The sequence below is a fragment of the Salarias fasciatus genome, chromosome 8, assembly GCF_902148845.1.
Source record: "Salarias fasciatus chromosome 8, fSalaFa1.1, whole genome shotgun sequence".
Classification (NCBI taxonomy): domain Eukaryota; kingdom Metazoa; phylum Chordata; class Actinopteri; order Blenniiformes; family Blenniidae; genus Salarias; species Salarias fasciatus.
Genome location: NC_043752.1, coordinates 12,936,386 through 12,949,645, shown reverse-complemented (window position 1 = coordinate 12,949,645; position 13,260 = coordinate 12,936,386). Strand labels below are relative to the sequence as shown.

The 13,260-nt window shown below is 42.6% G+C and overlaps 1 protein-coding gene across 4 annotated transcripts in view; it reads left to right on the top strand.

Annotated features, from left to right (window-relative positions):
- vti1a (vesicle transport through interaction with t-SNAREs 1A) overlaps positions 1–13,260 on the top strand; it is a 108,868-nt gene that overhangs the window by 7,783 nt on the left and 87,825 nt on the right. The window lies entirely within an intron of this gene.

Below are 13,260 nucleotides of genomic sequence, written 5' to 3'. Positions count from 1 at the left end.
TAGAGAAAACACACCGAGAATGGATGTTTGACAGTCTTGAAACTATTTTTTCACAAGAAACTGACCGGGGGTAAGTGCAACATTTGAACTTGTCAATCACACAGGACTTAATTTTACGTTTGAATTTTAGACCCCTCGCCGAAGAAATTAAAAAAAATCTGTATTTGCATTGATGTATATGCACAGATATACAACATTCCTGCACATTCTTCATATGTACAAATGGCAATAACCAAATGAACATGCATAAACACCCCATTTAAAGTGAAGATATCATGTGCTAGTGATCTGTGAACACACAACTGAAATGTGCTGGCTGAGATCACAGAGCGGATCTCTGTGCCAAGACAGTTTGCTTTCCTCGCAATGGGCATTTAATTGGCTGACGATTAATCTTTAACTTTTCTTCTCCACACTCGTACCGTGCTTAATCGGCAAGCGGCTAACACCCGCTGTGGCCGATATTGGTGCTAATTTTCATCACTTGCCGGTTAATTTCCACCTGAGGGGGAGGATGTGCTCCTTTAGCGTTCCGCCATCGGCTTTGCAACGCCAAGCTCGCACGTACAGTGTGAAAACACATCTTGTCAACAGCGGAAAAAAAGAAAAAGATCGTATGCGTTTTGGCCCAATAGGCTGAAAAGTGGCAGTGACAGAAGTCCAGGTGCAGGGACAGTATAAGAACAGCAGCGTTTTCTAACTGGGAATTCCCAGTTTGACTGTAATTTTCATTTTTTTCCCCACCTCTGTGTGTGGTGTGGTCACATCAGTGTACATTTAAACCAGGATCACCCACCTGACAGAGCTACATCTAGTATATCTTGTCTCCTGTAAATCTGATGCAAGCGCTCTGAAGGCAGGAACTCCAGCCCCCCTCAGATGTGCCTCAGATGTGCCAAATGCTATAGCCGAGCTCAGCCTCTCACTTCCTGCAGGCCGAGGGAGGACATGACACTCGGCTCGAAAGGCGTCTAGTGGAAAAAAGGCAATCCCTTTTCTTTTTAATGTAAAAAGCTCCGGCTTTGTTGTGCTTTCCGTGGATATCAAGGCCTTTCCCTTCCCCTCGCGCCCCCCTCCACCCCCACCCCACCCCCTACTGGCCTCCCATGAGTATCTCCCCCCTTAACCTGCTCTCTCATCCTTCCATTCACCCATGGTTTGAAGTATTCCTACCACCGGTGTGCCAGCTTGAGACCACAATTCTTGCTCCTTTTTCCAAACGGGGCCAGAGACGACCTCGGTAACCCGTCCATTTCATCCAGGAAGGCAACTTATCTAACGCGCTTCCCAGAGGGTGAATGTGTGAGGAGTAGCAGCTCTGGCTCGGCTGACGGCTTCATTCTGATAATAGGGGGAGCGTGGGATCCTTACGGTGCCGGGCCACGACAAACAGGCGTTAAAGCAGGACAACCTCGCTAAAACATTAAGCCAAGGTGTGCAAGAAAAATTGAAAACGCAAAACGAAAATCCCATTTGATGAAGCCGGTTTGTTCAAGTTCACGGAAGCAGAATGGCATGGCTCTTAGCAGTGACTTTGATCACAGAGAGGAGAGGCCTAATCCGAGCTTAATCTAATGAAATCTGTTGGGTAAACAGAGCAGGTGTTTTCAAAGGGCCGAGTTAGGTTGGTCCCAGTGGGCAAGGTGGGGACCCACTGACATCTGCTGTGTCACACACCACGTAATCCCAAGCCGTCGTCAGCGAGGCTTCCGACCGGAGCGCGATGAGATGCCGGCCATGAAGTATTTGGAGATGATTTTTGTCAGTCCTGAAGAGTCTCTGTTGTCACCACGTCTGTGAATATCAAAGCCGTCTCCTTCCTTTTCCGTTTCAAAGGCGTTTCTTTGTCACATTGAGAGGTCCGTGTTCACTAAAGCGGCGTCATTAGAGAAGCTTATAGGGGAGCGACATTTAGCTAAACTGTAGTGAACAGAACTTAGGTTCATCTTCAGTGACATTCACTGAAATAACTAAAATCGTGATATTGCTAATGGATGATGAAGTGATTAATCCATTAGTGGCTAAACACAGAAATAAATGTTTTCTAATTATCACTATTTTCACATTGAAGTAATGTTTTCTCAGTTTCAAGCGAAGCCTTTTCCAAGCTCCAGCGTCTAATTTGTCAGACTTTGTTGTGCATCTTTCTTTAAATAATAATTAGATTAATCACTAATTAAAACAATTGTAAGCTGCAGCTGTAGCATCTATTCATTATTGGTAAAACATAATTGAAATAACTTTGTCCAACCTTCTGGGCTGTTTCATTTTCAAAAGAAACGGTTGGTGTTGAATAAGAAAAGCACACCTCCAAAGCACATTTCCCAGTAATTACTCCACAGCAGCTACAAAGTTTAGAACACCGTGTTCATGTTTTCCGCTCCTGTTTGAAGCCTGAAGGTCTCTTAACTGCTTTTTTTTTTTAACTGATGATTCACAAAGTGTGGCTTTTCCTGAGACTACCCTGCTCGTAGCAGCTGGTGTGGTTGTTGACGCCTTTGTGCAGCAGATGGCGCTATTGCCCTAAGAATTTTTCCTCACTTGGGGTACACGACAAGGACAATATTGGGCGCATTTACCAATTACTTTGCCTGTCTGATGTGTAAGTGGACTTGCTATGAAAAGTTCTTTCTCGTCTGACTATGCCTGACCTCGTCTCTACGCTCCGCTGCAGAGATCGAACGCTGCATTACCAAAAACTGTCCTTGTCGAAGGAGCCTGTCAGATTAAAAATATTTCTCCTCGCAGTCTGACTTCCAACTGCATGTGCTGTCTTTTCTTTCTCTGCCTAGTCATGCTCTCAAAGGTAATCAACGAAACATGAAGGAGTACTAATACAGACTGAAATACCTTTTTTGCTACTGTATTGTGAACATTTTTGAATTACTCCTGCTGACAAATGTTTCTATATCCTACAGCCTCAATATGTTTCTTTCGTTTATTCAATATCAAGACCACTTGTGGTCAAAATGTGAGAGGCTTTGTGTTGAAGACTCCTTGACTCTGGAAAAAAGGTTAATTAATTGTCATGAAAGAAAAAGTTTTATTGTTGACTGCTTCACATTTTTTTCTGTCAGTAAGTGGACACGAGAGCCTTTTCTGGTCAAGGCAGTTTTGTTGATGGGATAAGAACCATTATGCGTTCAGTTGTTCAACTATGTAATCTGATCGTTTCCTTTGATCCAACTCGGTGTTGAATAGGAAGTTATGAGAGATTTCCACTGAAATTTTATCAAGGACAAAAACCAAAAAAAAAAAAAAAATCATTACCACAGATTTTTTTTTTTCTTTAAACAAAAGCTCTGGCTCAGCGTTCCAGTGAGACTGGTAAATAAGTTGTCACAGTACATATTATGGGTGAACACAAAGATGAGAAAAATGTGATACGGTCCACATTTCATTCAGCTAAAGTGCAGTACTCAACTTTAAGAAGAAGAAAATAAAGAAGAAGAAGTCGTCTTATTGATTTAACTTTGAAATGATGATGGAATTGTTCCTTTATGGATGTGGATGTTAAATCACGAGGCCAGCTGCCACAGGAATACTGCTGCTCCTTCCTAATTTCCAGCCGTATAACAGCTGTATTGTTTGGAGCTTTAGTCATGGTCAAGAGGCATGTCTGTGCTTCATTTTCCTTTAATAAAAACTTTCAGATGGAATGCCTCCTCGTGTCCACCCGGGGAGACACGATTTTATTTCCAAAGAGTCTGCCAACCTTGAAATATTGAACAGTTTATTTGGCCGGTACACTGAGGTGAATGGAAATAAAAGCCTGTTGGTACTCAACATTTTCCCTCCATATATCAGTTTCATAAGTGGTTACCAGTGACCTTTTGGAGATAATTTGAAATCTGGCTTTCAGTTTGCTGCAAGTCGTCGGGTGAATTGACCCGCTGGATGTTTTGATTCAGTTGCAAACTTTTGAATGTGGAAAATGGTTTAATTAAAACGAGGAAGTACAAGGATGGTACATAATTTATTGATCAAATTAGACGTTTCAAATGGGAAGAAGCCTTGTGATCCGACCGAATTGAGTTGTTGTGGAGGAACTAATGAACGACTCTTGACTTTTACCACACACAGCTCCGCTCCATGGCTGGGTTGCCAGTGATACGGCTGTCAGAAGTTTTCCATAAGCCTCTTTTTCTGGTTCCAACCCCCAGAGCTATTTGTTGCTTCTCAATCTAAGGGTCATCCACACGCTGTCCGTCACTGTTCACAAATTAACATATTTTCAAGTTTTTTTTTTGTTTTTTTTTCAAACTTCATGTTGAGCATAGGGTTTTGTCTCTGCGTGAATGTTTTCAGCTCGAGGTTGCAGTGGAGTGTTTGTACTGTGTGCGCCCCACAGTACTGTCGAACCAAGCCAGACAGATGAAGATGAGGGTGCTTTTCGGTTTTCCGCATTATCTTCACACTGCTTTTTTTTTTTTCCTTTTTTTTAATTAGTGAGCATGGGCATCTCAAGGTTGCAGGGACTGTCCAACTTTCAGCTGTGGTCATAAACCCATTATGTTTGGCACAAGTATGCAACCTAAATGGAAAAAGTAGTGTTTCCAAAGTCACTTATCAGGAAAGTTAAGTATTTTTCTTAAGAAGCTCAGATAGTATAATTTTTTGTTTGTTTTTTTTAATGATAGATGCTGATAATTATGCAAACTTTAGTGTTTTGAAGAGAGATTTTTGGACCACTGTTCTCCCCATGCTAACCACATAGTCGAGATTATATATTAGTGCTGTTGTAATCCATCTGGAGGGGTTCTTGTTGTTTGCCCCTTGTCCTCGTTACGGTGACTCCTGCAAGCAACAACATGACAGACAACATTAGTTGGATGTTAGACACTTTAAATCGCCTTAGGTTGCCTTGGCTTACTTGCTCTCATTAAACACAGAGGAGTAAAGGCAGATTGACTCTTTTCATGGTTTGTTGCTTAACAACCCATCAACAACACCAAAGTCTAATCACTCATAACCAGTTCTAAAAGGACTCTCTCATTTGTCAGGGATTTTTTTCCCCCCTATATTTTCCTCTGTGCTGAGTGCAGATTTAAGATGTAAGCAAATAGATCTTCTTCTCTGCTTATGAATTATGGCTTTCATTTGGAAGTCGTTGTGCACAGTATGTCTTCCCCAAGCCTTTTGTGGATTTGTGGCGTTGGAGGCTTTTCCATGTCTTCTTTACGGACACCAAGATGGGATTCATCTGTGGATTAGCCCTTTGTCCCGTTTTTCTATGGATTTGATGGCGCAGTGGCAGGGGAGGGTCAGATCTGGGTTGAAGGACAGTGCCACTGAAAGGACAAATAAATGCGTCGTCCTAAAGTGCCATGTTTGCATTGGATTGTTGGGAAAGCTGTCAGAGAGAAAACGGAATAATACCTATTTGCAACAATTATATTTCGTGTGAAAGGTATAGATTTGTTTGAAATGCTCCAAAAAAGTAAAGCGCACCTGTTTACCTTTGTTTGTGGAATTTTAAATTTATGATAAAAGTAAATTGGAGATGAATCTCTTTGTTCTAATCTTTACATTAATGCTGCATGTAGAAAAAAAAAAAGATTGCTTGCTTTTTATTTAGATTTATATATGACGTGTCTCAATAAGAGTGAAGTGAGAATAGATTTAAGTCGTTTTTATGAGTTTTACAGTCATTAACAAACGGGTAGCATGAGTTCTTGTCACGAGTGGCCCCACAGAAACCACATAGCCTGTAATTTGTAAGCATATCACCCTCTGCTTCCTCTGCGTCTCTTCATATGTTCACTCTTGTCTTGGACGGATGGGGGTATCTGCATTATGCCTGGAGCGCAGGATTTGTTTGGCAGTGTGCAAATTCGGCCGTTATCCTTCCACGCGATCGTTTCCTTTTTCGCTTATCTCTCCTGGCCCCTCCAAAGTCACCGCACTTCCACACACAGTGACAGCGATCAGTATAGCTTTCAGACGCTTGTCTGGCTCAGTCTGCCAAGAAGCGCAGGCCCTCCCAGGTCTCCTCACTGTCCTCAGGGCTTGTGAGATTGAGTGACTGGAGTGAGTGGGGGCCAAAGATAATAAGGGGGGGAAAATATAAAGACACGGAGCGATGATACGATAACACCCCCATGCTCCCCCCTTCTTTCTCCCTCTCTTTACTCCCCTTTCCACCTCCCCTTCACTTTTCTTTCTGTTCTTCTTTCTGTCCTACCCCCGGTTTCTGCGCACCGAGCCTGTCCCACGCAGTAGTGTAAACCAGAAGTGACATGTGACACCCACTCCCCAGTGATGTGCTGACAAGCGGGTACTAGAATAGGTGACAATGTTTTCTTTTTTTGCCAGACTGGCTTAAATATGGTGAAGGGGGTTCATGAAGTATTTATGAAATATATTATGAATCATCGGGTCTGTGTTTTTTTTTTTTTCTTTCCTCTCTCTCTTTCTGTGTCTTAGGCAGTGGCATTTGCTTTTTAATAAGTAACCCTCGGAGATGGCAAGACTGGGGAAAAAGGGGGTAAATAGACGAGGAACTCCTTACATTTAATGGCACTTGCTGGTGTTTCTTTATAGTCGAAGTTCCATGTTTACACATGTTCTAACCCCGGCTCGCAGCCACTTCACACAAACATGCACACACATGCACTGCACACAATTAAACTTAGTTTCTCCCTCTCATCCTAAGTGTTTCTAATGAGGGAGCACGCCGGAAAGAAAGGGAAAGCGTTTTTGCTCTCAGCAACCAGCAATTTTGCCTTTTCTCGGGTGTTTTTGAAGCCTGCAGTGGAATCTGGCTGTGGCCTTGATCAGAATTACATTGTGGACGATGAATTAAGGGTTTTTTTCAATTATCCCAGAGGTTGGCCAGCATTAGAGCATCAGCTTACTCCTGCAGTGAGACTAAACTCTTTAGTTTTGTTCTCATCACCACAGAGCACTCGTTTGTTCTCTGTTGTCAAGCTTTTTGTGTATTCTTGCCTTGTGTGTATTTTCATTCTGAAATTGCTCGTTTTGTTTAAGATATTTCCCTTGTAGAGGAAAAAAAAATCAGTTTGATCAAAATAATTTAGATATCAAATTGCACATTAATTAATGCAGATTATCTTTTGTTTTATTTTATATTCACGATTCACTTTTTTATTTTTTAGACTCTTCTGCGAAATGTTGGATATGCTTTATTTTATTTACCCTTTTTTTCTTTGTTAACTTTCTGAAGCGGTGTAAGCAGCTCTTCTCCGTCGCTCTCAGTTGACGACTTTTCATAATTCGGAACCCACTGTTGTGAATTCCAGTACAGAAGCCGCGGACTCTCTGGAAACTGGCGAGTGTATTGGGAAGTTCAATAGGGCACATGTTGGAAGGGCTTTCCAAGGGGGCCTTACTGGCCTCATCAGCATTTGAATGTGCTCTGGCTAGTGAAATAACAAAGTATACATAAATATATAGAGATAATGATCTGACTAAGTCCCTGTGTGTGCTGCCGTATTCTTATGCTAACGAGATAGCTATTCAGCACCAACAATGGTCACATTACAAGAAAAGGCAATGCACTGAAGGAGATAGTCTTCTGTGTGCCTGTCCACTGAGGGATGTGCACATGCACATGCTCAGCAGGCCCGACTCTTCTCCCTTTGTGTCTAGGTTTTTTTTCTTTTTTTTTTTTATATTACATTTTTCAATTTTAGATAACACTCCAAGAATAGACATCAAACAAAAATGAATCATAAATCGAGGTCAGGAGTGAGCCTCTTTCCAAAGCAGAGAAAGGGTTAAAAGTGAAGGTATCTTTAAAAAAGATGGGAAGACTGATAGGAGAGGAGCTCTTCTCAGCAGAGGGTTCAGTGAACCATATGTAGGTGCCCACAGGCTAATGGGCCGGTTGGTCCCTGGCTTGCCAGCTATCCTGTATGCACATCTCCTGCCCCCCCCCCCCCCCCCCCCCCCCCCCCCAACACACGCACACACACACACACACACACACACACACACACACACACACAGACCGACAAACGCACACACTCTCTCTCCTCGTCATCCTCCAGCACCCACCTCGCCCACCCCTCCCACCTTCACTCTGTGAAAATACCTCCTCCACTTTCCTCTAATCTCACCTTTTTCTCTGGTGCTGACCCGGGGAGGCCCACTTTATTCCCCACTGCACGCCAGAAGCCAGCGTTGTGATCGGAGCCCGGGCCCCTGCGCTGGTTCCCCTCTCCTCTCCTCTCTCCTTGCCCTGGCTGCCCGCCTCCCCGACGGCTCTGCTCTATTGATTTACTCCTCCAACCAATGCTGTCTGTCTCTGTTTTGCACCACCAGCACCTAGGTCCCTCATCTCTATAACCCTCCCTCTTTCCTCGTTTTTTTTTCTCTCACTCTCTCCTTCTCTGTCTTTTTCACACTTTCTTTTTCCCTGCCCTTCTTTCCGTCCCCACCTACACAACCATGGGCGAGGGAAGAAAAACCCTCGCAGAACAAGAGGGAAGGAGGGAAAGAGAGATGAAGGATGGGCGTGTGGGAGGGGAAACGGGGCCTTTGATTTTTCATTAGAAGCACCTTCATATTTTAATATTGGGTTTAATCGGGCCCTCATGCCTTAAAGAAATAACCACCGAGAGATGATCCCTCGGCCTTCAAAAAGTATATGGTGCTTCTTCAATCAAAGCTCTCCTTGAATTTGCTCTTTTGTTTGGAGTTCCCTTGCAATCCTTTCCCCCCCCCCCCTCCTCTCTTCCTTCGCTGTCTCTTGGCCTCTCACTTTGTGGTTACAGTCGTTAGGCTTATTGACTGATCTCGGCTGTACTTGGCAATCGAAATGACTTTGACAGGGAAATACACCACCGGTATCACAGAGGTATAAGCATGAAAGGCCCCCATCAGAATAGTGCAGTCTTCCACGGGCGAACTGTTAGATATTTGTACCCCTGAGACGTGTAAGTGGTGTTTACTTCCCAGTTGATATAAAAATGGACAGCTTTCATGACATAACATCCCAAAAAATAGTAACAGAGGTGTATTTTAAAAATTAGATTAATCTAAAATAACTCTTTGTGCAGTTGTCTTCGACTGTATCACTTCTCTTTCAATAGGATGTTTTTTGAAGCTGAAACAGTCTGTCATCCTAAAAAAAAAAAAATAAAAGAAAAAAAAAGTTGCTTCACCTCGCACCTGCTCAGATATGTCGCCGGCTCATTTATTACCTCGCCGTGGTCGATCACTCACCTTTATTTGTGTTTTCGACAATCGCTTCGGTGAAACTCCTTGAGGTATTTTGTGGAAGTGGAACACAATGCAGCGTGCGTGGAAGCCACCAAAGCACCAACCTGTGAGCTAATGAGAGGCCCCATGCTGTTATCTGAGGCTCCGGCTCCTCTGCCACTGCTGCACTTCTATTAGGGGAGAGAACACACACCGGGCTACCGTTCACATATGTTGCGCGCGTACGTTCTCTGAAGGAGGCTTCCCCGGGATGCAGAGGCTCACAGACGCCTCCATCCTACATACAGTAGCCCCCGTGTGTGTGTGTGTGTGTGTGTGTGTGTGTGTGTGTGTGTGTGTGTGTGTGTGTGTGTGTGTGCGCGTGTGCTCACGCAGACACACACAACAGACAGAATTGAAGGATTCAATGGCACCAAAGACCACAATGAAACAAAGGCACAAATGACACCCTCCTGTGACAATCCCAACTGTAGCTGCCTCCATTTGTCTGATAATATATCAAATGTATTTAAAAAGAGCACTTAATTGAACAGCGTCTCCCAATTTGTTTGTGTTATTAGAGTAGAAGACGCAAGTCAACAATTCATGTGTGTGTGTGTGTGTGTGTGTGTGTGTGTGTCTTTGCCTCCTTTTGTGCTTGCTGTGTGTGTGTGTGTGTGTTAAACCCCTGCCAAGCAGAGATGCATTATTTAAGATGCTGTTGTGATACTTGTGCCTGCTTAAAGGTCTCAGCTTCCTTTTAACGCCATGCCGCATCGGTCCACCTCTGCCCCCACCAGGCGGGGGGACCAGAGCGGGACCTGCTGGCACTGGTCCACACATCAACCTGGGAAAAAATCACAGCGGGGGGGGGTCAGAGGAAGTGTTTTACCCATAACCTTTCAGTTTAACGCACATTTTACAGTTTCAGCTCGATCAGATTTAATTGCTGGATTTTGGTTTTTTCTTTTTTTTCTTTTTCTTGACATGTTGCACTCAGTGTGCTTTTATTTTATTCCACCTAAAGTTATTTTTCCAAGTGACGGTTTTGCACTGTAATAACGAGATAGGAAAAATGAAAGGCTGAATGTCAGTTGGAAGCTGGACATAAGAGTTATTAAGGCAAATTGGCCCAGTTGCTCTCCTACTGGCGAAAAAGCCTGTAATGGAACATAGTGTTATAAATTGAATATGGTTAATTACTCTTCATGCTATGCCACCAGCCGTGTGAGCTATGTGAAAAGGAAAAGCTTGGGAAAGTAGAGGGAAAAAGCGTCTGCAGAGGAACTTCAGGGCCCCTCATTACACTCTACCCCTGGGTATTTTTACGCCTTTTATTTCCCATCTAATGAACTGTTTACATTTTTCTGCTTTCGAGGCGCCACAATTATTCGACTTGTCCTTGTGTCACTCGTTGCACCAGGCAAAAAGTAAGGAGGAGAGTTGCAGGGCATGGAAACGTGTATATAAATTATATAAATCTGGGCTTATTTGAGTGTAATTATTTGAATTATTTTCCATTCTGTAGACCGTGATTGTAGAGTGCGGGAAATTAAAATTGAAAGGTATTGTTTTGCAATTATGAATACATTTTGAGTTTGATGTTTTTAAAATTTACCTTTGCTTTGCTGTTGAGGAAGAAACATAAAAATATGTGTCCTGTTTATTTAGACAGTGTGTGTGTATTTATATATATATATATATATATATATATATATGTGTGTGTGTGTGTGTGTGTGTGCATGGACAGAGACTATAAAGAAACTACAGAAAGAAGAGATCCATACATTTATAATAATTGAATTAATATCATTTCCTGCTCAAAAGATTATGCTGAACTGATTTGCATATCTGATATGAATTGTTATGCATGCATATGTAATTACCTTTTGATGGGCAAAGAAGAATACTTTCTTCATCTGCTCTCCATGTCAACAGAGGTAAAACGTGTGTTTTTGACAGGACACCAGCAGCCCTCGTTGCCGCTTTTGACGGGATGTGTGGAGTTTTAAAGGCAGCCCACTTTGCATAAAGTTAAGATGTACCTTTGTACTTTTCTTGTGTGCTTCCGGGAATAGAAGCAAATTCTCACCCAAGATTAAAAAAGTGACAAAAGACAGACCTTTCAAAAGGATTAAAAAAAAGAAAAGAAGAAGCTCTTTTTTTTTTCTTTTCTGAACAATAAGGTATCTTCTGAGAGTCTTCATTCTTTTTTAGATTACAAAGCCTGATTAGTTGGGTTTGTCTTAAGACGCAGAACTCTGTGTGTCTGCGTACTGTAAATAGAAAGTCAGTTTTAGAATCTTTTCTTTATGAAGAAGTACATTTTGCTCCACAGCATGTGACTGATAACAGCTCCTCTGACCTGAAGAATTCGAATCGTGTCACTTAGCGCCCCAACTTCTAATCAAAATCTGTTCCTGCATTAAGCCGTCAGGATTGCACCTGCTTATGATTCCCGTCGAATGAGAAGACGGTAATCGCTCAGGAATCTGTTGTTTTCCAGAGGGGGAATCCACAAACTGTGAGTGTGTACTGTAGGTACAGGGGAAGCAGCGGCAGCACTTTCATTTCAATGACATTTTCAATTCTTTATACTCCCCTTTGTTATCTGCTCCGTTCTCATTGCAGAAGCCCCTTCATCCATTCATCTGTAACAAACAGCTATTTAGAAATAACGCCCCCCCCCCCCCAAAAAAAAAAAAAAAAAAAAATCAGCGTATGGTTTGAAGGAAACCTAAGCTTCAACATTTAAATCTATGCTTCTGCCAGGCATCCTCCTCTCAATTACTGCTGTTCCTCCTAAGTTACTCTGCAGCTCTTTAAGATGAAACCTCACTTAAATGGAACATGTGGGTGTTTTCCCAGCATTTGTCACTGCCTGTTGTACGACTGTACATGCTCTCTTGTTATTGTCTCTACTGTCTATCTGGGTTTAGTCAATTGTAAGTTTTTCTTTAATGCCACAGTGGCCATTGCAAATCAATCATGCGTTGTCTTTGTACTCAAAATAAATCACTTATTTTTTGTGGTGTTTAATTTCAGTCATGACTGAGTTTCACAATCAAGATGAGGTGGAAAGTAAGTCATATGTGGTATTTGTTTTTTTTTTTTAATCAAAACTATGTAGGAAGCACTTGTGAAATCAACCCAAGCAGTAGATTCTAACACAGCGCTCCAGTGTGTATGTGTACGGATTGAGGGGAGGGGGTGTTTTATTTGAGCCTATGCTGCCAATCTTCTTTTTCCCCCCACAGTGGGCGTTCAGCGGTTAGCTTAGGTCCCCGCGGTTGAGTATTGTTTGGTTGCGCTCTTTATCTAATGGGTTTTGTGGTCTGGGTCAATCAGGCCCTCTGTCTAGTCAGTAATTACTCCAGAGGACTGTGGCCTTCACCATCGCGATAATAACAGCCAAATCACATCAGCCATGACTTTCCACTCAGTGCTCCAGATTATGAAGAGAGACGGGGGAACAAAAAAAAAAATCAACTTGCTAGATTTGTGATTGGTTCCAAAGTTATTTCAATCAAGTGACTTGATATCACTCTTGAGGTTAGGATTGGCCTTTTCAAGTTTGTCTGTGCTTCTCTCGTGGACGGCAGCATTAAAGTACTTAATGGAAAAAAAAAAAAAAGCTTCTTCAAACTTTAACTGATAATAGAAAAAGATAGGAGGAGAGGATACTGCTTTTGAGGGGGGTAAAAAAAATGTCCCCTCCAGGTAATTGGTGTTCCTCCACCGATTCCCTGTGTTTGTTTCATTTATTTAGAGTCAATTACAAAATAAATGTGGAAAATAAGAAAGAATTTGTGCTGAGGAAAAGTGATATTTTCACTCCTCTGCTGGTGTTTGTCTTTGATTTTTGCCCACCTCCTGCAGCCCACCTAGAAACCCTGTCAAGACGGGGAGAGAAAGCGAAGGAGGCTTAGTAAACACTTTCTGTGTCTGCTGCTGGTGTGTATTTAGTTTAGAGGGCATGCCAAGAGGCTGTTTTTTCCATGGGTCGGGCGTCTGTAAACAAGCAGTACAACGGCAGCCCACTCTTCCACAATCGGAGGTGGCACACTCTGAAGTGTGTATGAAATGTGTGTGTCT